General features: G+C 42.4%; 1 protein-coding gene and 1 long non-coding RNA gene across 2 annotated transcripts in view; both read left to right on the top strand.

Annotated features, from left to right (window-relative positions):
* The window catches only part of erlec1 (endoplasmic reticulum lectin 1), a 462,586-nt gene that overhangs the window by 335,343 nt on the left and 100,976 nt on the right, over nucleotides 1–26,267 (top strand). The gene's annotated exons all lie outside the window — the stretch shown is intronic.
* On the top strand, nucleotides 315–12,966 carry LOC134296163 (uncharacterized). The gene is made up of 2 exons (XR_010002743.1): nucleotides 315–812; nucleotides 11,542–12,966. It is a non-coding gene; the product is annotated as an uncharacterized LOC134296163 (long non-coding RNA).

Raw genomic sequence — 26,267 nt, 5'->3', positions numbered from 1 at the left:
ATGTGTTATATTATTATTTTTTCTTGCAGCAGAAAGAAAATGACAGGAATTGCTTATCTTTGTATGTGAGGATGAATTAATCGAGAACTGGCATTCCATTATCCACTGGCCGTGTGCTGGTTAAGTGTGCTCTTCTGGGAGGTGTAGTCCCAAAATGCACATTTTCCAAGAGTATATATTCTTCCACTGAGCCATTTCACCTGAACATAAAAAAGCAATTTCTCCCCTTTTTCTTGCACATTTCTTCTTGTAAACTGGCCCTAGCTTCATCTGTGACCATTACAAATAACCATAGGGAAATCAACATTCCTAGCCTAGCGACAATAAACCCTGAGCCTCGGTATGAAACAGTTCTAATATGTATTTTTGGTGGAGAAGTGAAACGGAACTATTTCAGTAACCTCCTTACCTAGAAACGCAACTTTCGGATCACCTAGGTTACCAAGCAGCTGGGGAAGAACTAATTGGACCATCAACTTGCAGCAAGGCAAGGATTGGAAAGGAGTCTGGAATACAGGCAATTATCCCAGATGCGTTTATGCCATAACTGCCACATGAAAAAATGAGTCTCTTTTGTCTCTCTGGAACCTTCTGTCTAATCAACAGACTCCAGTATCCCAGCATTGCTGCAAAGCCTGCAATGAAATCCGCAGGAGGGTGGGTGTGTGATCCGCACAAGAAGCGTTTGGATGAATATTTTGACCCATTAACATTTCCACCGGGAGGATGTAAGGGGATAGATTTACATGAGTCCGGAATCTATTGCGCAACAAGGCTGGAGACAGTGAAGGAATGTTCTTGCTTGTCTGACTGTGAGTAGGACTGCTATATTTGCCTTTGTCTTGGTTAATCTGCTCTGGTGGATGGAGATAGGGAGTCCTATCATTAGACAGAAGGTGACAACTGCCTCTGGTAGCAAATGCTGGAAGCAGTGGCATCACTAGCGGGGTGCGAAAGGGGATTGTGAACTGCAATTGGTTAGACTATTGTTGCCATTCATTTATATTGGGCATGGTCAAATTTTTAGCCCTCCAGGTGTTTTGAACTTCAACTCCCACAATTCCTAACAGCCTCAGGCCCTTTCCTTTTCCCCCTCAGCCGCCTAAGCGTGACTGGCGGGACAAGGATAGGGCCTTTTCAGTGGTGGCTCCTTGGCTGTGGAATTCCCTCCCCAGTGACATCAGATCTGCCTCCTCCCTGCTAGCCTTCAGAAGGAAAGTAAAAACATGGCTCTGGGATCAGGCTTTCAGCAATTAGTAGAGTGCAATAGTAGACCTGTAATTACGTACAATTTGACGACAGAATGGCCTCGGACTATGATTTTCGGATGATGTGATTCTAATACTGATTGTAATTGTTTTTAAATGCTTTAATTGTTTAATATGTATCAATTTTAAAAAGCGTAATTGTTTTTAAGTCATTGTTTGTATGTTTTAAGGCATCTAATGGTTGCCATACGTAAGCCACCTTGAGTCCCCTTCGGGGTGGAGAAAGACAGGGTAGAAATAAGGAAAAATAAATCAATAAATATATAAATGTGTCAAATTTGGTCCAGATAATGAAAATACATCCTGCATATCAGAACGTAACTAGCTGCAATAAATCACTACTGACCGAGAGGTCATGAGTTCGAAGCCCGGATCGGGTTAAACCCCCAACCATTAAATAGCCCAGCTTGCTGTTTACCTAAGCAGCCCAAAACACAGTTGTCAACTAGGAAATTTAGGTACGCTTTATGTGGGAGGCTAATTTAACTAATTTACAACACCATAAACTGCCAGCAGCACGTGGAAATGAATGAGGAAGTACAGCACTCAGTGTCACTCGTGGATGATGAAGCAACAGCTCCCCCGTGGCCGGAATCGAGCATACCCTCAGGAAGCTGGAAATGTTAAAATTGCCTCTGTGTGTCTGATGGCATTGAATGTTTGCCATATATATGTTCATTGTAATCTGCCCTGAGTCCCCTTCTGTGTGTGAAGGGTGGAATATAAATACTGTAAATAAATAAATAAAATAAATATAAGATATTTACATTACAATTCATAACAGTAGCAAAATTACAGTTATGAAGTAGCAACGAAAATAATTTTATGGTTGGGGGTCACTACAACATGAAGAACTGTATTAAGGGGTCGCAGCATTAGGAAGATTGAGGACCACTACTTTAGGGGTAATAGCAACCAGGCTAATTCAAGGCTGCTTGATTGTACCTAATAGTGACCAATGACACTATGTGACATATTTTTTTCCTAGGTTATAAATATCATTGTTGTGTCGGGCAAGGCCCCATGTAAGCCACTCCAAGTCCCTCCAGGGAGATGGGGCGGGGTATAAAAATAAAGTTATTATTATTATATTATTATCATTTCCTAATTGGATCTATCATAAAAACATGGAAAAACTGCAAAATCTTTATTTTTGCAGGACATCCTGCCGCACATTTTGCTATAGTTTTTCAATGAATAAGAGAATGATGCTGGGGAAAATGGAAGGAAAAAGGAAGAGGGGCCGACCAAGGGCAAGGTGGATGGATGGTATCCTTGAAGTGACTGGCTTGACCTTGAAGGAGCTGAAAGAGGCCACGGCCGACAGGGAGCTCTGGCGTGGGCTGGTCCATGAGGTCATGAAAAGTCGGAAGTGAACAAACAAATCAACAACAACTTATGATATGTCCAAAGTACAATAGCCTCAATTTAGTCTTATTGACTTCTAGAGAGAGTTCAGGTTTGATTTGTTCTAGGATCCATGTATTTCTCTTTTGGTCAACCCCTACAATTCTTCTCCAGTGTTACATCTGAAATGAATTGATTTTCTTTCTATCAGCTTTTTCACTGTTCAGCTTTCACAATCATACTTATATCAAATTGGGGAATATAGAATAGAATATTTGCAATTATTTAACTATAAATGCTGGTCCCTTTTTTCTTTAAGGGGTAGAATTTGTTTCTGACTCAGTGACGTGCAGGCATTCCGGAAGCTGTATTCCAAAAGTAACTCCCTTGAGCTTAACAAGTCCATTTTTGTGTAGGACTCATTAAGCTGCTTTGAACTATTTTTTTTTTCTTTTGTCTCTTTTGGCTTAAGTGCACTTGTGACACCACCTTTCTTTTTATCTATATCACAGCTATTCACAGGCTTTACTCTTGGCAGCCCATTGACCTTTTAAAAGTCAAATTCTTTCTTGATCATTCAATACAAACACTTGAAAGTGGTTTGCCTGGGCCTCAACACCTTCAAATGTTCCAAGAATTCCATGTATAATGTGGAAACTGGAATCAACACTACAGCCTCTTTTCTTATTTGGAGATATTATCCAAGGTAAACGGGCCGACAGAAGCTTGGATAAGCGAATATCTTGGATAATAAGGAGGGATTAAGAAAAAGCCTATTAAACATCAAATTAGGTTATGATTTTACAAATTAAGCACCAAAACTGCATGTTATACAACAAATTTGACAGAAAAAGTAGTTCAATATACAGTAATGTTATGTTGTAATTACTGTATTTACAAATTTAGCACCAAAATATCACGATATATTGAAAACATTGACTACAAAAATGGCTTGGATTATCCAGAGGCTTGAATAAGCTAGGCTTGGATAAGTGAGACTCTACTGTGTGTGTGTGTGTGTGTGTGTGTGTATATATATCATCCCTGACCATGTGCAGAAGGCTTTTCCTTCTCCAGTGAGGGATGTCCACTGTGCTCCATGTGCATGTGTACTGAAGTGCCTTCAAGACACTTGTCAACTTATGGCATCTGCGTAAATATCAGATCAATAGCTTTTCTGGATCACACTGAAGGTTTGCCTTTCAGGGGGATCAATCCTTGCATATAAAAGCTTTTCCAAAATTGCATGTGCAACTACAGAAAATTATAGAGACTACAAGAGCCATCCAGTCCATCCCGCTGCCATGCATGAACATATAATCCAAGGGTAGAAATAAAACATAATGAGATCTTGTGCAAATAGGACCCTATCGTAAACATACAATTCATTTGTGTTTCATAGACACTTCAAATGAATTATATGTTTAGGACAGGGTTCCATGCGGGGACACCAGAGAAGCCTCCCATAAGATGGTAAAACATCAAACATCTGGGTGTCCCCTGGACAACATCCTTGCAGATGGCAATTCTCTCACACCAGATGCAACTTGCAGTTTCTCAAGTTGCTCCTGACATGAAAAAAATAGACACCTCATATACACAGGTAAAGGTAAAGGTTTCCCCTGATGTTAAGTCCAGTTGTGTCCAACTCTGCGGGTTGGTGCTCATCTCCATTTCTAAGCCGAAGAGCCGGCATTGTCCATAGACACCTCCAAGGTCATGTGGCCGGCATGACTGCATGGAGTGCCGTTACCTTCCCGCTGGAGCGGTACCTATTGATCTATTCACATTTGCATGTTTTCAAACTGATGGTTTGGCAGAAGCTCATATACATAGCCTGAAGGTAATTTTATACAATATTTTAAACAATTTTGTGAAAGAAGCAAAGTTTGTGTACACTGAACCACCAGGAAGCAAGCACTATCTCTGCCACCTATGTGGGCAATTTCATATTTTGGCGTATTGCAGATTTTAGAATTCTTGATAAGAGATGTTTAACCTGTACCTCCTTTCTCAGTGACCCATAAAAGCATTCACATTGGCATTACCTATCCGTAACCCCAGTTATTAGTAATTAAGATATTTTTGTGTGTCACTGACAGAGGGAGCTCATCTGCGCTCTCCCTGGATCATCTAGATCAGTGATGGCCAACCTATGACACGCGTGTCAGCACTGACACGCCTAGCAATTTTTGCTGACACACTGCCGCATGCAGATTGATTGATTGACTAATGTCTTTTGTGGCCAGATTTGGTGTGATTTGGTCCAGTGGTTTTGTAGTTTACTCCATGGGAATTATGCACATTACATATATATATGTGTGTGTGTGTGTATTTCTATTATTACTGTATATTATTATTATTACTATTATTATTATTATATTATTCATTATTCATGACTACATTGAAACTACAATAGAGAGAAATCAGCGTGGAAATTGCAAGAGGTACCATAGATTGTTGTACATGGAGATAATGGTAGTAAATAGTTTTTGATTTATTAAATACAGTTATATATTACAATTATATATTTTTGTTATTTAAACTATATATATTATGAAATTATAGTTTTTTCTCTCAAAGTGACACACCACCCAAGTCATGCTAGGTTTTTTGGTGAATTTTGACACACTAAATGCAAAAGGTTGCCCATCATTGATCTAGATGATTCCAGCCTACATTCTGAAAAAGCCATTTCAAGATTGGACAAGTCCATCGCCTCCTAATATTGTAGAAAACCCACATCACGGAAAGAACGGGAAGGCAGTGCCCTCCTTCGCTGTCCAGGGCAGCAGCTGCTCCCTGAATGCCAAGCTTTGGCTGTTCTGTCTGAGCTGGTAGGCAGAGCCAATGCATAAATACAGAGAAATACAGAGGCTGCCTGGCGCCAGCGAGCTCATGCCTCCCTCCTCATCCTCAGTGCCTTGCCCTTTGCTTTTTTCAGTCCGCAGCTTGGCAACGGGGTGTGGGGAAACGAGAGGAGATGGCCGTGAGGTGCGGCTTCCTCCCATGGCTGTCCTTTGCTAGGGGATTTGGCTTCATAACAGCAGAATATCTGTTTTGTTTTGGAAAAGTGCTTGTCTGGTTGCATCCTGGGTGGAGACCTGGAACCCAAGAGAAAACTGAAGTGAGGCAGCCAAGAAATGGGGGTTGGTGCAATATGGTGCTTGTGAGCCACATAATCCAACCTCTATAGACAAAATGCCAACCACAACTGCTGCAGACATTGTCAGCTTGTTCATGTCACCCCCTACAAGCCTTGAACCTCCCTTACTTTGGAATGCAGTACTTGTTACCTCCATAGACCTACCCCATAAAAAACATCTCTGTCTCAGCAAAACAAAGCCAGGACCAAGTGTGTGCCAATATTGGCAGCAACGTTTTTCTGGCTCTCTGAAAATTCAGCAGGATTCCTCTCATTAAATCCTCACAACACATTCAGTGTCCTTGCTGCTCTCCAATTAATATGACTCACATTGAAATGTTCCAGAGCTGCTCTCATGCTAGGTTAGACAATGGGCCCGCCTAATGCAATGCTATCAATAAGACGGAAGCCAAGTTATCTAACTCCATGAACAAAGGGCAAGTCAAAAGCATGTGGCCAACTTACCTCTGGTCGAGGTAAATTCACAAATTCTGCCACAAATCTGACAGTTTCCAGTAGACATTTTCCTTTCTTAGAACTCTTGAGAATTTGCATATCCCCCAAACAAGGGTTTGAATATTTATGGCCTTGATCCAAAGCTTATTAACATCCACCGTACAAATGCCACTTGACTAGAGGATCTTGGATTAGTTCCTAGAGCCGTGGTTCTCAACCTTCCCAATGCTGCAACCCCTTAATATGGTTCCTCATGTTGTGCTGACCCCCAACCATACAATTATTTTTCGTTGCTACTTCATAAATGTAATTTTGCAACTGTTAGGAATTGTAATGTAAATATCTGATATGCAGGATGTATTTTCATTCACTGGACCAAATTTGGCACAAATACCCAATACGCCCAAATTTGAATACTGGTGGGATTGGGGAAGGGGGACTGATTTTGTCATTTGGGAGTTGTAGTTGCTGGGATTTATAGTTACTCTACAATCAAAGAGCATTCTGAACTCCACCAATATGGAACTGAACCAAGCTTGGCACACAGAACTCCCATGACTAACAGAAAATACTGGAAGGGTTTGGTGAGCATTGACCTTGAGTTTTGGAGTTGTAGTTCACCTACATCCAGAGAGTACTGTGGACTCCAAACAACAATGGATCTGGATCAAACTTGGCACGAATACTCAATGTGCCCAAATTTGAACACTGGTGGAGTTTGGGGAAAATAGACCTTGCCATTTGGGTGTTGTAGTTGCTGGGATTTATAGTTCACCTGCAGTCAAAGAGCCCTTTTTAATCCCACCAAAGATAGAATTGGGCTAAACATCCTGCACAGAATCCCCATAAACAACAGAAAATACTGGAGGGGTCTGGGTTCCTAAGACTACCATAAATATGTGTTTTCTGACAGTCTTTGGCAACCCCTCCGAAACCCATCTTGTGACCTCCAGGGGTCCTGACCCCCAGGTTGAGAAATGCTGTCCTGGAGTCATATATGACCTCCAGTTGGTACCCCTTTGATCAAACTGACAAAGATTTAGTGAATTCCAACAGGTGGAAGCCAAAGCAAAACAAATTACAATCAGATCCTGCACTGCAGTAGTCACTGACCCTCGAAAGCAATCCATCAATGGACAGTTAACCTCATCCATCATGTGAATTTTTAAAAATAAAATTAATTCTTCCCATAACTTTATGGCTACCACTCTAATTCCCTCCAGTGCTTTAACACCAGACAAGGAGAGGTGGAAGGAGAAGAACATATTAGCAACTTCATTTCAGGGCAGTGTTATCTGGAAGATCTCATGAATTTGGACGCTATATACAAGATGAATTTGCTCTGACTTTTAGTCTGAGCTTTAAGGGAGCTACCCAAATCACTAAAGCCATTATAGGAGGAGATGTTACAGTACCTTGGGCATGACATTCAAAGTTCAGATTAAAATATAGAGTTAATGTGTACTCTTCCCACCTCTGCCACTGCAACAGAGAATAAATAAATCAGACATCTACCCAGCCTGCTTAAATAGACTCTGCTGAGCAAACTTCAAGATGATTGTTTCTTGTTCAAACAGTAAAAGGGAGATAGGTCTTGCAATTTCTATTGCAAACTGACACCTGCCCTTTCAGCAGCAAAGCCATACTATGCACAAGAGGGGTTGCTCCACAACCTTCACAGGCCCCATATCTATGGAGAGGATCTCCTGATAGTCCAGTATTCATTGTAACTCAAGTACCTGCATCCAACATATATTGACCCACAGAGCCATGCTGGATGAGCTAGAGATTTCAAGAAAGGCGGTTTCCCATGCTTTAAAGGATTTTTAATATGTTTTTTCTACTTTCATGAGGGTCCTGAGTCCCTAACTGTTGTAGCTCAGCAGCAGTCACAACAGTCAGTGCAGTCAGGGGCTCATGGGTTCCCTGATGACTTAGAGTCAGACTGGATTGTAGGCTTTCCTGGGATTCCTTCTGAGGCAGGCCGAGAAAGTAAAATCGTGTCAGATAGAGATGCAGGCACAGATGCAGGGCCTGGGAATGTAATTGCTTCTGAACCTCAAGGCCAGGCACAGGAGTTGGAATAATCCTCTCTGGATAAGAAGTCTAGCGAAGATGAATTAATGAGAAACTCTCATGGGAAAGCACTTGGTGATACTGACCTCAACAAGGAGGCAAATTTGCAGTTTAGAACATATAGCCAGGTTCGTAGATCAACACAGCTTTGTGTGAAGCAGAAATTTCAAGGTAGACGTAATGCCTTCATGTCTGTTTATTAGGAGCCAACAGACACTCTGATTTCAGTTCAGGCAACGTGGCTTTTAAGTACGGCTAGGCCTGGGTTCTCGAGTTCTTGCTTCAAGGCTTGAGATTCAAGCATTCTGGAAGTTCTTCATGTTCTTGCTTTGTATGCTTGTTCAAGTTTTGCTTATGGATTTAAGCTGCCTTTGTATTTTGTGACTATTTTTGGACTGTCTTGCTTTTGGATTTACAAGAGACAATTGATTGCTGAACTTTTGGATTTTACACCTTATTTCCCTAACCCTGCTTTTTACTATTTATTTGTGTGTGTGTGTTTTTGCAATAAACTGTTTGCCTTTACACTGGACTCTTGTGTGATGCTATGATCACAGATGGGTTCAGGCTTGGGGTGTGACACTAACCCCTATGAAAGTGGAGGGCCTACTGTATTGCTCATGATCCATGGGAACTGTGATATCTGAAGAAGGACCAGTCTATGAAGAATAGTTCAAATTGGTGAATGAGCCAGCCCTCCACTCTTCCCCCTGCAATGTGTTTTAGCTTAATTCCAGCTCACTCATAGATATTTAGATCTGAGGCTTTGATAGAGCAGGGGTGTCCAGATGCTGAACTGCAACTCCCTACAAGGATTATATGAGTTGTGGGTCAACAACAGCTGGAAGTACTCACATTCCCTATCGTTGTGCTAGGAACCATAATTGAAACATGATTACATACTGTTAGATCTAATTTGAAAGCATACTTTGGATTGAGATAAAGTCATAGCTTTTCAGGCGATATCTGAAAAACTGAATATTTCAGGGTTCAGTTTCATTTTTGTAACAAAAAAGTTGCATTTCTTGTCTTCTTAAAATCAAACAAGCTCCTGGCCAGATGCTTTGTGAACTCTTTCAGAAACCATCTGGCCAGGATCGTGTCTGATTTGCTGAGGGGTGACTATAAAGTGTATGGAAAGAAGGTGCGGGAACAGTATCTATTTCTGATCTTGTGCCTTTCAAAAACAAGGTAAGTTATTTCTTCAGGGGAACTGAGGGAGTTGAAATGAAGGGCATGACGCTTTTGTCTGGTCATGACTGAGCTTTTTGTCCAAATGGAATTTTGAAATTCAACAGATATGGACACACCTCTCTTTCTCTTGAGGGGAAAGAAACAGAACTTAAATATAACTCTGACATTTTCCAAAAGGAAAGTTCTCATTTACAGCAAGCTAGGGATCCGCCCTATTATGTATCTTTTGTTTACTCAAAAGATGATTTCCTGTTTTCCTCCATATCAAAGTCTTTTGGTTGCAAATTAACAATAACAGAGTATGTAATCACCAGAAGATAAAAAGAACATGGGTAATGGTTTTGTGAAAACAGAACAGATATTAGTATTCCAAGCCAGGGATGGAACAATTTAATCTGCAGTGAAGTTCCTACTGAAGGCACATCATCCAACATTTCACAGATAACAACTAGGACATCTGCAACCAAACAGTATCAAGAGCGTGATCAAGCTGGCAAAACTTACAAATGTGGAAGAACACAAGAGTTGGGAGAGTCTGTAGCAGTTTGCTTTTGTTTGAGTCAAAGGGGCAAATATAAATAGGGACGGGCAAGTTCTCTTTCCCTCTTCTCTCCTCCTCCTCCTGAGTTGACAGAGTGAAAACTACAGGTTGATTGAGCATCCCTTAACCTGAATTATGAAACATAAGGATCTTGGAATCCATGGAGATCCTGGAATCAAACCCGAGTAGATACCAAGAGCCTAGTATATATCATTTACCAGGAATGTTTATCAGTGTTCAGGAATAAAGGGACTCTTGGGGAGACTTAGAACTACATTTGAGTTCTGCCATAGAACATTCAGTAATTAGAAATCTCTGTAAGTTGCAGCTATGGCAGTAAAAGTGGAAACATTGGGTAAGTCTACACTGGCTGCTTAATTCAGAACTGTTGTGGTAATCTCTGAGCGGTTAGACTCAATTTAACTCTCTCTGGGGGAGATTCCACCAAAATCAGCAGAGTAGCAAAAACAAAGCTTTCAAATGCAACAGTTACTTACACTGGCGAGCAAGAGAAGCCTTTTAGGATTGCAATGGACTGCAGAGTCTCAATAAAAGTTCAAAAAGTATTTATTCAGGTAAAAAGAACTCCATAGTAGATAGAAAGGCTTAGGAGCTGTCTAGATTACTATAGACTGGTTTCTAATGAAAAAAAATAAGAAAGGGAAAATAACAAACATCTACATAGTTACATATAGGAGAGATGACAGGATGCTTCTTGTTAGCTTGAAGAACAAAGGGAGAAGAGAGAACCAAAATGGTTCCAACCTAATGGTCCAGTTTATTGGGGCCATAAAAGACATTCTGACCAATGGGAAGTTAGTGTCCCTAAAGATTCACATTTCTACTAACTTTAAAGTAAGGGATGTGACGTAAACAGGATAGAGTGAAACACAGTAAAGCCTGTCTAGGCATGCTTTGGAAACAGGGAAAGGATTCCCTCAATCTAACTCTATCATCTATCTAACTACATTTGGACTTGAGTAGTCCAGGATGATTTCCCAACAAGAACCAGTTTGCATCAGCCCTACTGGACCATCACCTTCTTTGTCACCATTGCCACTCACAATCAGCCTTAGACCTCCATCTGAGCTCTTGGCTGTTATGGACACTCTTCTGATGCCAGAATAAGGCTCCTGTGCAACCAGGAAGGGCATGAGTGGCAGTGGTTTTGATGTCACCAGAGAATGCAAATACACAGAGGGACATATTTCTGTGGTTATACACTATATTCGGACCAGCCAAGAAATACTGATTGTCTGCATAACTATAAAACAAAGGGGGCAAACAAAGAAGAAATACAGTTTTAGAGATAAGGACCACATCTACATTACTGAGCTTGGTACAAACTGGTTTAGAACAAGAAATGGCAGCAACCTCTACGTAGAACTTTCTAAACGGTGTGTTGTGACATGCTCAGTTTGTCAGCTACAGTTTGTAGGTGTGTCACACAAATGTAATGACAATCCTCTGAGTCTATGTGACATAAACAACAAGTCTTTCCTTTCCTTACTTAGTTTATCCATACCTCACAACCTCTGAGGATGCCTGCCATAGATGTGGGCGAAACGTCAGGAGAGAATACTTCTGGAACATGGCCACACAGCCCGAAAGACATACAACAACCCTGTGATCCCAGCCATGAAAGCCTTCGACAACACAACAAGTCATATATTTTTAAAAATATAAATGAAAGACTTTATGAGATAGGTTGTGCCCCCATACATTTCATTACTACAACATATGTGTCTGTATGTGTTATAAAGGGTGGGTTTAACTCCTAGTTTGCTAGTAAAACTGAATTACTGTGTCACGAAAGGATGCATGTATAAAAATGATATCTCACCAACATGAAATGTTGGAAAGCTCTGCTCTATGTGAAATGCCTTCATTTACATATATTTTTCACACCCTCTGCTCTTATAATTGTATGCTAATTTTTTTGGAAGCTTTGCAACCAAAATAGGCAATGTATCAATTTTGTATTATATATAATAAAAAGTATTTTGCATATAAGCAATGGAAAATGTTGTGTGTTAATGCAAAGAATACTTGATGCTATAAATATCATGTTCAGGTTTGTAATCTTTGGCTAACTTGTTTGAAGGTTACCTCCAAGTTGACTACTTTTTGCATATTATCTAATAAAAGCTGTGACTGATTTCCAAATTTGGGTGTGATTTATTCGATCTTATATTGGATAATCCATGTCCTAACCTGACATTACTCAAAGAAATACAGTTTTGTTCTGAATCCTTCCAAAAAGAACTGTACGTAATGTACACATTCTTTCTGAAATGATTACATGCAGTGAATTTCCCCCCATTGTGGTCTCTTCAAGTTTGGGCCTACAAACTTTTGGGCATGGGATGATCCTGAATTGTTGCCAATGCAGTTTAATAGAAATTTGTTGAGGCCTGTAAATCCTCTGAAGATGAGGATTTTCTGGTTGAGCCTGGTGTTTCTGTGGGGAAAAGTGATAGTGTTTTTCAAGACTATGGGAATATTTCAGATAGATCTGTCAGTACTTTTGAGGCGGGAGGTTAAGGAACCCCAGGAAATACCATATATGGGCAGAGATGGCGACAGCTAGCGACCCGGGTGCATAAACTCACAGAAACATGTGACTTCTGGGAAATCATGTGTTTCTGAAGAAATGAAAGCTAAAGATAAACAAACAGCGCATGCGTACGCAGGCGCTCTGAAGGATTGTGAGCACGGCACAAAAAAGAGTGCAGCCGGCCTGCTGGTCAGCACTGATTGGGCAGCGTCACAACTCTAAGCCAATGAATTTGCTTGTGGGCGGGCATAACCCGAACCCTGTAGTGTGTATAAATGTTTACTCAGCCTGCCACTGGGGGTTCCCCTGGAGAAGCACTTACTTTGTGTTAGGGGGAACCCTAGTGGCCATTAGCGAAATAAAACTGTTTTCTTGGAATTCCTTCAGTTGTCCGTCTTCAAATTCCTCCACTGCGCCAACAAGAACCGTAGCACGAAGGTTCCGCTACACTTTAGGTTGTTTTATCTGCTGACATCCTCTTTGGCCATTGAAAATAAACCTCTGATATTGTCTTCTATCCCGTCTATGTCTGATTTGGCCTTCTGAGTTAGCTAAACACACTGAATTTCCAAACCCATGGTTCTTGCAGTAGCTGAAATCACTCAAGACCTTATATTAATTTCTGATTTATTGCTAATTTATAATTCACTTATGAAAAGTGTAATTCCTTGAAATAACTACAGAAATCTAGAATTGGATGCTTCTTTTTGCAGAGTGAAGAAGGGAGAAAATTTGCCATATAAGACAGATAGATCAAGCTTTCAGAATCAATCTTTTCTTTGGCTCGGTACAAGACATGAAAAGAACAGACAAATCTGAGTACAAGGCGAATCCCATTTATTTACATCTGTCCAAAGGAAAAACTAAACTATCTGTTAGCTGTTCTGCCTGTCAAAAATCATTGCATCTCAACATAGTCCTTTAAATTAGAGAATCTCTTAAGACTATATTGACTTGATTCAGTTATTAAACACAGCACATCAAGTAATGATTTATAGTAAGTTGCAGAGAAAATATTCACTCTGGGTGCATTATGGAAACCTATTTGATATACTGGTGAAATTAATTTAAATTAAACACAGTGGATGATTGCTTATAGAGGCAAGGAGAATAGTTAGATCCTTCTTGTAAATCAGAAGGGGAAGAATACATGTCGGCAAATATTGTTATAAATCTCGTGTTGCAATTTACAAGTTATCATCATGGGGATAGAGAAGACTTCTCACCGTCTGAAAGAAATAAGTGGAACGGCTAAGTTTGCCTTGGAAACAATGAAGAAACAGTCTGGATGCCAACAGTTGAAGATATGCATGAATTAAGAAAATCCCTCTCATTCATCTCTCCTTTCACCCTCAATGTGTGAGCACAGCAGGTGACTCCACCTGGCATTCTGGGGCAACTTATAATAATAACCAAACACAGCTGTCTATTCTAAACAATATCTGAAAAATATGCACCACAGTAAAGGTTCAAAACATAGAACACAATATGTATATTAGAGCATCATATACATAATAATGTTAACAATAATACAAATAATGATCCAATTCTGTCAGCTGTAGTGGCACACAGTCGTAACTTACAGAGTATAAATTTTTTAGACTGCAATCATTCAGATTTAATTGCTACACAGAGCAGTTTTCAGTGTAAAACATATATCAGACATGTATCAACAAGACTCCAACTAAAGTTTGTTAGCGACACAATATGTGTACATTCAGTCTCTTCAAAATGGCATATAATATGCTGTAAAACTAAATATATCAGTGTACAATTCAATTGGCTCAAACCTGGCTTGGAGTCAAAACAAATCAAAGTCTCTGTAGTCTTGGAGTCAAAGTCTCTGTAGTCTTGGAGTAGTTCTATAGGACTCCTCAGGATGTAGCTTCAGTTTGTAACAAATTGACTGTAGCTTCAGTTTGTAACAAATGTTGCAGTCATTTACAGTTCCCAACCAGGAAACTCAGTCAGATAGTTGTTATTTTAAAGTGGCTGACTGTGAGCCGAAGTAAGCTGTTTATATAAGCCATTTACTACTGGCTCCCAGGTTTACTCCAGTTTCAGTTAACCCTTCATCTGGAAAGCGGCAATGTTTTGAATATTTGTATTGTTGGCTCAGCTTCAAGTTTTATGTTCACAGTGTCTACGTCCTGATTGTAGACTCTATAGTGCGAGCCATTATTTGTATTATTGTTAACATTATTATGTATATGATGCTCTAATATACATATTGTGTTCTATGTTCTGAACTTTTACTGTGGTGCATATTTTTCTGATATTCTGGGGCAACTGCCAGACCCAGCATTAAAGCTTAGTTAGGGGGTTTAGGGATTTTTGGACTACATTTCCCAGAATCCCCAGCAACCATGCGCAAACTGGCAATGTTGAATAGATAAGTCTAGGAAGGGTAGTATTCCCCAATTCCACCTAGCACTCAAAAGGTAATTTTCAAAACCTCTGCAGCTATGGAATTGTAGGAGGGCAGAATATTTTCACCACCAGGAAGTCTACCTCCGGGGCCACAGAGTGGCAAAGCATTGCTGTTACATAACCAACAAAGTCATGTAATACTGGGGGTGATTGTTTCGATAAGTGGCCGGGATCAGTGATCACATGAATGCTGCAGGAGCGTAGCTTCACACAATAAAGTGCTAAGTTTTATGACTATCTAAATGCAAATACAAAATTGGTGCTTATGTATATTTATTGACAAATTCAGTATGTTATTAAAAGTGCATTAAGATATTGACCTATTGCCTGGGTCCAAGTAGAATAGACCCACTAAATCAGCTGTTGAACCACGCATCAGCACAAAGGTAAACTTATTGATTCAATGGTCCTACCAATAAGATTCAAGCCGTGTATCCTCCTTGATTTATATGTTAGTGTTTTTCTTTGATTTTAAGATGCCATCAATTGTGAGACAGATATTAATTTCAGTCCCAACAAGAGAAAAACTCTCTCTCTCTCTCTCTCTCTCTCTCTCTCTCTCTATATATATATATATATATATATATATATATATATATATATATATATATGTCAGCTCACCACAGCCGCTCCTGAATGAACACACGAGACTCTCTGTGATATCACCAGAAACTTTACTGCAGGAAACATAAACATCCGAAAAGCCAAGAATGGGAGACTCCGGCCAACCATCCTTTATATACCCTCCCCCTCATTTGAAAAGTCTCTTCCCGCTCAGTAAAACCCCGCGCAAATTCCCCGCCAAGTCCAGCAGCCGTTTCTTCTCCGAGTCCTGAGACGCAGGTGTCTTATCAATGTCAGTGACCCTGAAACTCAGAGCCACATACAGGCTCTAGTAGCAGGGTTCTGACATGGCGTCCTCCTCCCCTTCGTCCTGGAAGGAAAAGATTAAACACAACTATTGTTCTCCGCTGTCCAGAGTTCCTTTATACTTTTTTAACAGGCTGCAATGGAATACCGGGTGTACCTTCCCTAGGTCCTTGGGTAGCTTCAGCTCATAGGTCACTTCGTTTATTCTTTTCGCTACCCTGAACGGCCCTATATAGCGTGGAGCCAATTTCTTAGATGGGAACCCCAATTTCAGGTTTTTTGTGCTCAGCCAAACCAGATCTCCTTCGCCCAATTTGTCCCCCTCTCGGCGCCTACGATCTGCAAAGAGCTTGTACTTCTTTTGTGTTTCCCTCAATGCCTCCACCACGGTCTGCCACCCTTGTTTAATTTTGGCCGGCCATTCCTTGTCGGTCTGGCCCTCTCCTTCCTTCCACTCGGGTAGCCTGGGGAAAGGTGCCACCTCCTGACCGTATACTATTTCGAATGGGGCACGACCTGTGGCCGAATGTACGGCCCCGTTAAAAGCCATCTCAGCAAACGGAAGAAGGTCCGCCCAATCGTCCTGTCTATAATTGGTGTACATCCTCAAGAATTGGCACAGTGTCTGTTGGGTACGTTCGACCCCCCCGTTGGTCGCGGGATGAAAAGCCGAGCTCAGATTCCTTTCCGCTCCTAACAGCTGTAAGAATTTTCCCCAAAATTTTGCAGTGAATTGGACTCCCCGGTCGCTAATTATTTTGTCGGGGCACCCATGTAGGCGGTATACATGCTTCACATACAAATCAGCAAGCTTTTCAGCCGAGGGGAGTTTTGGCAGGGCCACAAAGTGTGCCTGTTTTGAGAATAGGTCCAATATTGTCCAAATGTATCTGTGGCCTCTGCTGGGGGGTAGTTCGCCTACAAAATCCATTGCCACGCATTCCCATGGCCTCATGGGCTCCACCACCTTCTGCAATAGCCCCTGGGGCTTCCCAGGTGGTGTCTTGCCCTCTGCACATAATTCACACTGTGTGACGTACCCCCTGGCGTCTTTCCTCATTCCGGGCCACCAGCATTGTTTGGCCAACAGTTTAATAGTCCTGGTGGGGCCTAGATGACCTGCACCCTTGTTATCGTGGCATTTCCTTAACATTTCTTGTCTTAAACATTCAGGAATATACAATTTCTTATTAACAAACACCAAATCCCCACACAGTTCTCCCTGTTCTTTGTTCGTTTGTAACCATTTGTCCATTCCATATGCCCGCTTCAACTCTTCCTCCCATATTTCTCCTCCCCCCGTGGAAATGGCAGTGCGTTTGTTTTCTTTGGCTGCTTGTGCTCGAGTCAGTACTGCCAGGCCCCATTGCTTATCTAGGAAAAGGCTCCCCTCAGATTCCTGAATTCCTCCCCCGTGCTGAGGCATCCGAGAGAGAGCGTCAGCGAGTATGTTGTGTTTCCCCTGGAAGAACTTGAGTCTGAAATCAAAACGGCTGAAATATTGGGCCCATCTAATCTGCTTCGCTGATAGTTTACGAGGGGATCTCAGATACTGTAAATTTCTATGATCAGTCCACACCTCAAACGGTGTTCCACTTCCTTCCAGGAAGTGTCTCCAGCACTCTAGTGCTTTCAGAATCGCTAAGGCTTCTCTCTCCCAAATCGGCCAGTTTTTTTCTGTATCGCTAAATTTTTTCGACAGATAGCCACATGGCTTCAGGTTCCCCCCCTCGTCTTTCTGCAGCAGAACTGCCCCATATGCCCGGTCTGACGCATCGCAATGTAGTACAAAGGCCTTAGACATATCAGGGTGCTGTAGGACAGGCTCCTCGGTAAAACGCTTTTTTAGGGCTTCGAAAGCTTCCTGGCATTCTATTGTCCAGGTCAGTTTGGCCCCTGGGGCCTTCACTTTGGCTGTTTCTCCCCTGCCTTTAGTCTTTAACAAATCCGTTAATGGCAAAGTGAGGCGCGCAAAGTCCTTGATAAATGTTCTATAGAAGTTTGCGAACCCCAGGAAGGATTGCAGCTGCTTCCGTGTTCTGGGGGCTTCCCACCCCCTTACGTCTTCCACCTTCGCAGGGTCCATCGCCACTCCCTGGGAGGAAATCCTATACCCCAGAAAATCTATCTGGTCTTTATTGAACTCTCACTTGGCAAGCTTCGCATACAGCTTCGCTTCCCTCAACTTTTGTAGGACTTCCCTGACTAGTTCTACGTGTTGCTCCTTGGTCCGAGACATTATCAATATGTCATCTAAAAAAATAAAGACTCCCTTGTACAATAATGGATGCAACACTTCGTTGATTAATTGCATGAACGCGGCCCCTCCCCTGCATAAACCGAATGGGAGCACACAATAATTGAATAATCCGAAGGCGCAGGAGAAGGCCGTCTTCCACCTGTCCTCTGGTTTGATCTGCAATTTATGGTAAGCTTCAATTAAATCCAATTTAGTGAATATCTGTCCCTCCGATAACTGGGCGATCAAGTCCTTCACTAAGGGTAGAGGGTATTTATTTACAGTACTGATTGCATTCAGGCCCCTGTAGTCAATGCAGAGCCTCAGCGTTTGGTCCTTTTTCCTCCTAAACAACACAGGTGCCCCTAAAGGGGAGTTCGAAGGTTCTATGAAACCTCTCGCTAGGTTTTTATCAATGTACTTTCTCAGTTCCTCCTTTTCCCTAGCCGACATCGGGTATGTCTTTGCCTTGGGAAGCTCTGCTCCTGGGACTAGCTCTATTTTCACTTCAACTCTCCGCTTCGGTGGGAAATTGTCTGCTTCCTTCTCGTCAAACACGTCCACAAAATCCCGATACTCTGGGGGTAATTTATCTGCCAGTTCTGCTATTCTGATAGAGTCTTCCTCCCCACTTTTCCCCGGCTCCCTCTCAACTTCCTGGCTCCCTTCTTCCAAACTCATCCCGAAAATCATGCTCTTATCCTCCCAGTTGATTTGCGGGTTGGCCTGCCCCAGCCACGGCATGCCTAGTATAACATTATAGCTGGCTATTTGTGATATCACAAATGACACCTTTCCTTCCCAACTCCCTATCTTACACTTTACATCTTCGGCACTGTACCTAGCTAACGATCCTGATGCTGTGGATCCGTCCAACTGCGAAAATGCTATTGGGGATTCTAGGTTCGTCCTTTCGCATCCTAATCCCTCGGCTAATTCAGGGGAAATGATGTTCCTGGAACATCCACAATCCACAAACGCTTTGCAGGTTGCTTGTTTGCTGCCATTTTCAAGCTGAATGGGGACCACTATCATAGCTTTGTCCTGACTTACCAACCCCCCCGAATGGTGCCTCATCGGTGTTTCTTCCTCGGCGCGTTTTCCTGCCCCGGCTCTTGGTTTGGGCTGGCCTCCGCTTTCCCCTTTTCTCTGCCAGCACTCGGCAGCTCTGTGGCCCAACCGGCCGCACACAAAGCAGCCACTCCTGCTGGCGCTCACGTTCCCTGTCGGCTCCGCTCTCCTCCCGGCTGGGGCTGATCCCTCCTTCCGGCTCCCCTCTTTCATCTGCGGCCGTTGCTGTAGCGCTCCTCGGTGCCTCCTCGCCTGGGCCAGCGATGTCTCGACGCGCCCTGCCAGCTGAATCCATCCGCGCAGTGTGTCAGGCTCATCACGATGCACCGCCCAGGAGAGGATCTCCCGCCTAAGCCCCTCTTTGAAGAGTTCCATCTTTGTCACTGCAGACCATTCCGGCACCTTTTCGGCGAGGCATTGGAATTCCTCCGCATACTCAGATACCGACCTCTGCCCCTGGGAGACAGTCTTCAACTTCTCCCTCGCCCGGATCTGCTCCAATGGATCTCGGAAACGGGTCTCCAGAGCCCCCATAAAGCGTCGGACTGACCACAGACATGGGTCGCGCTGCGCGTGCAGCTGAACGTACCAGCTAGCCGCTCCCCTCTTCAACACTGCGCCAATGGCCCGTATCCAGCTGGATTCCGTTCTAAAAGTGTGAGCATTGTCCTCCATATAGCCCCTCACCGTGGTAAGGAAAAAATCCAGTTCAGAGGACTCTCCCCCAAACTCGATCCTTAGTTCCTCTCGTCTCAGTAGGGGTCCCTGTGGTGGCAATCCCCAATTCTCCGCCCGTCGCAAGCCCCCTTGCGGACCAGTGGGCCCCGCTGCCGTTTCTCTTGGCCCTGTGCCACGCCTGGCATTCGCCAGGGGCACCAGGGTCTCAGCTGGGAGCGTAGCCGGGATTCTCGGAGGCTTTTCCCCTTCGTCGTCACTCTCCTCCACCCGCGTCAGGCTTGGTTGGGTCTTGGGCCGGGCGCCGGGTTCCTTTCGCATTTCCCTTCCCTTCGGTGCTGGGAGGTCTGCAAAGCCCTGGCTGCTTCCCACGCTCACGTCCCACATTGAGCCAGCCCGAAGTTCCCTTCCTCTCTCTTGCTCCGCCAAAAACGCCAGGCGCTCCATCGCCCTCGACATTACTGCCAGGGTGGTCTCCATCGCCGACATCCTCTCCTCCAGAAACACCATCCTTTGTGGGCCTGGGGAAGGTGAACCTTCCTCTCCTCCGGTGCTGTCTCCCCGCACCACTCCACGCCTCTGGGTTACCCCATTTGGCTGGGCATAAGCGGTGGATGACGCCAGGGCCGCCAGCTGGTGGAACTCAGCGTCCGGCTCGGGAGTGGCCCTTCCCGACCTTCCTCCTCCTGCGCCCAAGAGCTCTTCATCCTCCACTTGCATGTTACACCTCACCGCTACGGCGGGATGGTGTCTATATTCTTGGCTTAGTGTCAGCTCACCACAGCCGCTCCTGAATGAACACACGAGACTCTCTGTGATATCACCAGAAACTTTACTGCAGGAAACATAAACATCCGAAAAGCCAAGAATGGGAGACTCCGGCCAACCATCCTTTATATACCCTCCCCCTCATTTGAAAAGTCTCTTCCCGCTCAGTAAAACCCCGCGCAAATTCCCCGCCAAGTCCAGCAGCCGTTTCTTCTCCGAGTCCTGAGACGCAGGTGTCTTATCAATGTCAGTGACCCTGAAACTCAGAGCCACATACAGGCTCTAGTAGCAGGGTTCTGACATATATATATATGGGCCACAGTAGCGCAATGGGTTAAACACTTGTGCTGCTGAACTGCTTACCTGAAGGTTGGTAATTCGAATCCACGGGATGGGGTGAGCTCCTGCTGTTAGCTCTAGCTCCTGCCAGCCTAGTAGTTTGAAAACATGCAAATGTGGGTAGATGAATAGGTACCTCTTTGGCAGGAAAGGCATAAGATGCTCCAAGCAATCTTGCCAGCCACACAATGCAGGCTCCTTGGCTTGAAAATGGAGCAGAATACCTCCCCCAGAGCCAGAGATGAGCACCAACTCCAAAGCCGGAAATGAAAGGAGAAGCCTTTGCCTTTGTCTTTGTCTGAGCATGTGTGTCTTATTGTAACAAGGCATTGAATGTTTGCCTGTGTTTATGTACTGTAATCTGCTCTGAGTCCCCTTGGGGAGAAGCGTGGAATATAAATAAAGTGTTGTTGTTATTATTATAGATTGACATAAAGACATAGTATGACACAGCAAACAAGGTAGATATGCTGGATTTTGTTTCACAAAATCACAAGTCGAACACTTCCCAAGTGTCTAGGACTGTGTGATGTATTTTCGGATGATGCGTGCAGATCCCAGTAGGGTGGCCTACTATAATAATAATAATAATAATAATAATAATAATTATTATTATTATTATTATTATTATTATTATTATTATTATTATTATTATTATTATTATTATTTGAAACACAACAAGATGAGTCCACAGCAGACACTCTGCTGGCTATTGTATTGGACCACATGTCGGACACTTCCCAAGTGTCTAAGACTGTGTGATGTATCGGCGAATAATGTGTGCAGATCCCAGTAAGGTGGCCTTCTGCAATTGGCAGGTGGTAATTTTGTTAGCGCCAATTGTGTTCAAGTGCAGGCCAAGGTCTTTAGGCACTGCACCCAGTGTGCCGATCACCACTGGGACCAGCTTGACTGGCTTGTGCCAGAGTCTTTGCAATTCAATATTATTATTATTTTATTATGACACAGCAAACAAGATAGATATACTGGATTTCATATCACAAAATCACAAGTCGAACACTTCCCAAGTGTCTAGGACTGTGTGATGTATTTTTGGATGATGCGTGCAGATCCCAGCAGGGTGGTCTTTTGCAGTTGGCAGATCGTAATTTTGTCAATGTCTATTGTTTCCAAATGCCAGCTGAGATCTTTTGGCACGGCACCCAGTGTGCCGATCACCACCAGGACCACCTGCACCACCAGGACCATCTGCCAGAGTCTTTGAAGTTCAATCTTGAGGTCCTGAGTTTTTCCTGTTGTTTTTCGTCAATGCGACTGTCACCTGGGATGGCAACATCAATGATCCAACCCTTTTTCTTTTCCACAACTGTGATGTCTGGTGTGTTGTGTTCCAGAACTTTGTCAGTCTGGATTTGGAAGTCCCACAGTATCTTTGCATGTTCATTTTCTAATACTTTTGCAGGTTTGTGATCCCACCAGTTCTTTGCTGCTGGAAGGTGGTACTTGAGGCATAAGTTCCAATGAATCATTTGGGCCACGTAGTTGTGCCTCTGTTTGTAGTCTGTCTGTGCAATTTTCTTACAGCAGCTGAGGAGATGATCAATGGTTTCGTCGGTTTCCTTGCACAGTCTGCATTTTGGGTCATCAGCTGATTTTTCGATCTTGGCCTTAATTGCATTTGTCATTATTATTATTATTATTATTATTATTATTATTATTATCTTTGATTTTAAGAAGCATCCCATTTTAGAGGTGTTTATAGGGGAGGAAGTATAACTTAGAATTGAGGAAATACAGTATTAAGCATTTTATGCATATTATATTGAATATGCATTGTACCAATATGATGTTATCAAGTAACTGCTTTGCTCACCAGCAAAAACAGAATGCCACTCACATCAGATACTTTTCTCTTCCTCTCATCTCTTTCTTGAGGCCCCTCTGCACTTGAAAATGTGCCCTAGCATCTCTCTCAATTGTTTCAGCAGATTTGAAGAAAAGGGGGGGGGTCCACTCACTTGAAGGATCGTTGCCCTTTCAAGAGCCACTACTTAAATATGGCTGCAATTATGTTTAAATAATGTGATCTAAAATCTTTCGGGAAAACTTGCCATCTTTGATCCTGACAAGGCAAAAACGAAAAGCAAGGAAATATGTCATAGGTTTCCAAAATCCACTTGGCTAGGATGGCGAGTCAACAAATAGCAGACACAAAGAAAGACTTGAAATGGCTTATCTTGAGAAATAAATCTCTGCTGCCAAATCAGCCAATATTTGGAACCTTAGCTTAGCCACCAATAATATTATTAAATTGTCATTGTGTGCTGAGGGCATGGTTTCATGTACAGCAAATTCAAAATATCCAGGGCTGCTTTACATGGAGGCTGTACAAAATATTTTGAGTTTGTTGAACATGGAACAATGACCTTGGCACACCAAACCAATATAATAATATCATTTAAGTATAACTTGTTTTCTTTAAGCAGGGTTCATAGCTATGTTCAGCCAGGGAAACTCACTGGGTGGTCTTGGGCAAGTCACACTCTCTAAATCTCAGAGGAAGTCAATAGCAAACTTCTGCTGCATCCATCTTGTCAAGAAAACCCTGCGACCAGTTCACGATACGGTCACCATCAGTCAGAAATAATTAAATAAATATAGCAAAAACAAAACTGTACCACACCCACTTTGCTTACTTTTAATATATAATATTCAACAATGATTTGCTTACTCTCTTAGGCATAAATTGTATTGGCAGACCCAACTAGAGCCAGCCCATGGACTCAATCATTGCACTTCTGTAAATCTAATCACTTCAATAGGTCTGCTCTAGCTGGGACTATGAATAGGATTCAGGCTTAATGTTATCATCGTATGTCTTCGGTTTTCAGATGCCAGTTGGAAGACGCATACCAATTTCAGTACCACCAACAAAAACACACACACACATATATAGTGTATATATCTATATCTATATACACACACACATAGCATTCTGGCAGTTAAAGTCATGTCAAACTTCATTAATTCTGCAGTGTAGATGCACTCCTTGTCTCTCCTTTCTTTTTGTAAGGTGACAAATATAGATCATTTTGTTTCCCTGTACATGCTAAATTGCAAGGTGTCATCCAGTTTAAAAATACTGTACAATGATTTGAATGTCAATTTGCTAACCACTATCTTCACTTAACAACAACTATGATTTAAGATTCTAACATTCTAGTTAGAAGAGTGCCATTAGATCGCAGCTCCTTCTAGTGACTTGGCTAACTGCAGTCTAATTCAACTTTGGGCCCTTCTACACAGATTAAAAAAAATTCAATTCCAAGCTGAAATGAGGTCAACGTGGCCACAGAACATACACCCCCAGTGCATCCTCAACATACATCCAGACAGAAACAGTGTGTAAAAAAAAATCTCTCCAGAAATTCCAGTTCAAGCCATAAAATCTGCTCCATCTGATCAGCATATATTCCATGAGAGCTGGAATCCGAGACTAAAATATGGAGTGCTTGTGAAGACAGGACTAGCATTGAAGCATTTGGGTGAAGAAACCAGAAGCACAGCTCCCCAGAAGGAAAATATAGTACAGTAGAGTCTCACTTATCCAACATAAATGGGCCAGCAGAATGTTGGATAAGCAAATATGTTGGATAATAAGGAGGGATTAAGGAAAAGCCTATTAAACATCAAATTATGATTTTACAAATTAAGCACCAAAACATCATGTTATACAACAAATTTGACAGAAAAAGTAGTTCAATACGCAGTAATGCTATGTAGTAATTACTGTATTTATAAATTTAGCACCAAAATATCACAATGTGAAAACATTGACTACAAAAATGCGTTGGATAATCCAGAACATTGGATAAGTGAGTGTTGGATAAGTGAGACTCTACCGTATTCCCATAGGAACACACACTTTCACTTTCTTCCTTTGCCCTGCTTTCATCTAATGCTGATCCTCATTGGACAGAGAGTTTCTTATCCTGCCGAACGACATAGAAAATAATATCCCTTGGATCAGATTGATCTACATTCAGCAGATTTCTGTGGCCACCATCCCAACCTTTATCTGGTTTGTAGGATGCCTGTATAGGCACTCTGCACTGAACCGATTCTCTTTAATCCACATCTTGTTTCAGATTAAATGGCTGTGTAGAAGCGGCCATAGACGTTGGCATCAAGGCAACAAGGAGTAAGAAAAAAGACTGTGTAGGTTTATAGATCTTTTTGATAATTCTTGGCTGCAAAATTATAATTTACCACTAATGTAATGCTATTTGTCCACTGATGAACATTAAAAGAGCAAACCATGGTTTCCACTAAAGGCCCAGCTTTATGACTACTGCACTATTGCAGTTAATCTGCTATTCTGCTTCTGGGTACCTGCAGTCTATTACTGGGGCACAAAATTACAAGAATAGTGTATCCTTTATATAGGATTACTAGCTGTGCCCGGCCACGCGTTGCTGTGGCTTAGTCTGGTGGTGTTGGTCAGTCTACATTAGGTTGTATTGATGCTGTGACCTCCACCCTTCTTTATACTCACATTAGTAGTAGTATTTGAAGTCTGTTACCTTCTTCAATTTTTGTGTTGATTGATAATTGCTTGAGATCCCTGTTGTCTTTGGTTTGTTGTTAATTGTAATGTCTGATTCTGCTGAGTGCGGTTTATATTTTTATTGTAGTACAATAGTCTTTTTTTTGTTTCGCCTGTGTAGGTGTTTATTATTGTTGTTGTTGTAGTGGTCATGAAGGTTGGATAAGTTAGAGGCTACTGTATTGTTTTTTGGAGGCCCAGTGTAGCACTGACTGGCCTCTCAGCCTCAGTGCCTGGCTGTTTCTTGCCTGTGATGGTGTTGATTCTTATTGTTGTTATTGTTGTCATTGTTATTATTGTAATTGCTTTTTTTGGAGGCCAAGTGTGAATGTAGGGATTGGGGAGGAGGATGAGTTGTGTTGTCAAATTTTGTATTTGTTATAGTCACAATGCGTTGTTGTGAGTTTTGTGGGTCCGGATTGTGTTTTTGTGGTGTGGTTGTGTTGTTACAACTGAGAGGCAAGGCTTTTGTGTTGTGTTGCCAAGTTTTGTATTTCTGGGGCGTTTAGTTGTGTTGTTATAGTCATGATGCGTTGTTGTGAGTTTTGTGGGTCCGGATTGTGGTTTTGTGTTGTGGTTGTGTTCTTACAACTGGGAGGCAAGGCTTTTGCATTGTGTTGTCAAATTTTGTATTTCTGGGGCGTTTAATTGTGTTATAGTCACGATGCATTGTTGTGAGTTTTGTGGGTCCGGATTGTGGTTTTGTGGTGTAGTTGTGTTGTTA

Source organism: Anolis carolinensis, chromosome 1 (assembly GCF_035594765.1).
Source record: "Anolis carolinensis isolate JA03-04 chromosome 1, rAnoCar3.1.pri, whole genome shotgun sequence".
NCBI classification, from domain to species: Eukaryota; Metazoa; Chordata; class Lepidosauria; order Squamata; family Dactyloidae; genus Anolis; species Anolis carolinensis.
The sequence above is the reverse complement of the archived record's forward strand: the minus strand, read 5'-3'. Positions and strand labels throughout refer to the sequence as shown.